This window comes from Zerene cesonia, chromosome 12 (genome assembly GCF_012273895.1).
Source record: "Zerene cesonia ecotype Mississippi chromosome 12, Zerene_cesonia_1.1, whole genome shotgun sequence".
NCBI lineage: Eukaryota > Metazoa > Arthropoda > Insecta > Lepidoptera > Pieridae > Zerene > Zerene cesonia.
The window spans coordinates 4,585,036-4,587,607 of record NC_052113.1 but is presented as its reverse complement, the minus strand read 5'-3'; positions in this window follow the sequence as shown (position 1 = coordinate 4,587,607).

Here is a 2,572-nt window from a genome sequence, read left to right as displayed (position 1 = left end):
GCACTTCATGTTTACCAAAGCGACGAGTTTTTTGCACTTTTGGTTCTACCTATAAAATAACAATTAAAATGTGTAACAACCCGAAAACAAACCTATAAGTATAATAGGCAATGGCAATATACTTTTGCTAGCTTTCCACCCGCGGCTTCGCCCGTAAAAAATAAAAAGAAAAACAAATCAATGGTTTTCCTCACATAGCTTCCTTTCTTGAGGGATTTTCGGTATAAAAATCTATGTCCTTTCTCGGAAACTATCTCTGTAGCAAATATAATCCAAATCAGTTAAGTAGATAAGACGTGAAGAAGAGACAGACAGATTTTGCATTCATAATATTAGTAGGGTTTGTAAATATAAGATATGTTATCAAAAGGTAATCTTTTTAATTACATTAAATTGCATTCTTTTTATTTTTCATGATGTGATAACAAATTCGTCACGTATATAAGTCTGTATATGAGGTGTTTATATATCCTAATATTCACTGCTATATACTGCTTAAAAAGTGGATATACGATGCCTTGTCACACCAATAAAGCTAGTGGACAAAGGCATCCTTTTAAATTCGATTTCTAGCACAGCCTCAAGCGGCCAACGAAAGCCGAAGTTGAGCAGAGGGCAGCATGTAGAAATGAGAAAGACTACAGTTTTAGTCTCGTTATAATTATTAAATCAGAACTACTAAGTCTCAAACTAAACATCGAGTATCCTTTAAAAACGGGCAACACATCATTTACCATTAATCGAAACCAGCTGAGATGCTCGTTCTATTATTAAAAAACTCTCGGTCTCTGTTTCATCCATTATTACCATTGTAAGTTGTCAATATCAGGGTAAAATAACACTTTTATACGTCATAAATCGTTGCAGTTTTATAAATATTTAGTTTAAATGACAAATATATAAGAATTATACACGTTTATTGTAAATGTTATACGTTTATTATTTATATTAGCATTAATGTTATTTGTAAGTAAATATGTAACTATTAAATGAATGCTTTAAGTTCGTGATGTAAAAATTTTCATATATTAACGGTGCGGTACAACGATCTTATTATTTGGTACAGATACAGACCTCAAATATATTTTTTATTCAGGTTACTACAACATTTATGTTAAACAAAGTTACTTACGTAGTATAATGTTTTACGGAATTTTAGCAATAAGGTGAGCCGTGGATTTTGAGGTAGTTAAAAAAAAAAACAAATAATACAATAAACTATATATCTAAAATATAGGACATTTTATTTATGTAAAGGAATAGACGTTGCTATTCATGACATGGCATATTGAATTATATAACCTTTGATTGAATTTCACCATAAGTCAGTTTCACCTGTATGATCTATCTTTCTCTTACACTGGAATTAGTACTTCTTTAAGACGTCACCGTCAGACCCGGTTCGAGGTTTTGTCAGATTCCTACAGACCAAAACCCCACTGTGTTCCGTCGAACCGCCTTAGTGAAGGGACAACGGGAGCTGGTTATAATTCGTAGAGGCCCGTAACCTACTCTTAATTCATCTTATTCTTTCTTTTTTTTTCTATTATCATTCCTGTCTTATCCTTGTACCTACTAGCTTACGCATTTCCAAGGGCATCTTTGCAAATGTTTACGGGCGCTGGGCGGGGACGATCAGACTCGGCTGCCCGATTTAGCGTAGGTATGCAAATAATTTGTGATTTGATATCTCTTCCTGGATGTAGGCTGATTATTAATAGAATCTTATTTGTTATTGAATAATCAGCTGGCTGTATGCCGGGAGCATCAAATTTGCTAGGGGCTGGAGCGTTACGGGTGATACTCATATATGCTCCTGTCTAATTCCACTACTCACATTAAAGAAACCCTCATACTCAAACACACACCCGACTTGCAGGATCAAATTAAAGTATGAGCAAAAACTAAACATGATATAAAAATGACATATGAGCAAAAATTTCTGAACGGAGCTGCAACTGACGCAATGCTTTAAATTATACGCCTATCTGAACCATTTGACAAATTATCAGCCGGAAAGGATTAATCGAGTTTTACCATAACCAAATTTGTCGATCTAAATTTAGATATATCTATTTTCTCATGTATTTTCATGATTATGTATCGATTTCAAATTAATTTGGAACGGCTCTCATGTTTCTGACGTATGCATATATCCAGATTAGATAACTGTATAAATTTAGTATTCACACTCGATGTTTTATCTCCAAAGCGGCGGAACTTTATCTAATCCATAGAATTTGAAGTGTGAAATCCGTAATAAAACGGTCTTTGAGGACTCCATAAATATCTACAATAGAAAGTGGGTTATTTATGTAACAGCGGGCAACAGAGCTGGTGGTTCGCTTGATGGTAAGCGATCAACATCGACCGTGAACATTTGCAGATGCAAATGTGTTGCCCACTTTTAAGGGGTAAAGGATAAGGAAAGGATTGAGGAAAGCAATGGGAAGGGTGAGGAAATGACAGGCCTCCAGCTCCTCAACACAGCTAACATTAGACCTATTAAAATAAAACATGCTCCGGCTCCTTGGCTTACTGAGGAATTGAAATCACTGGTTCATAAGAAAAA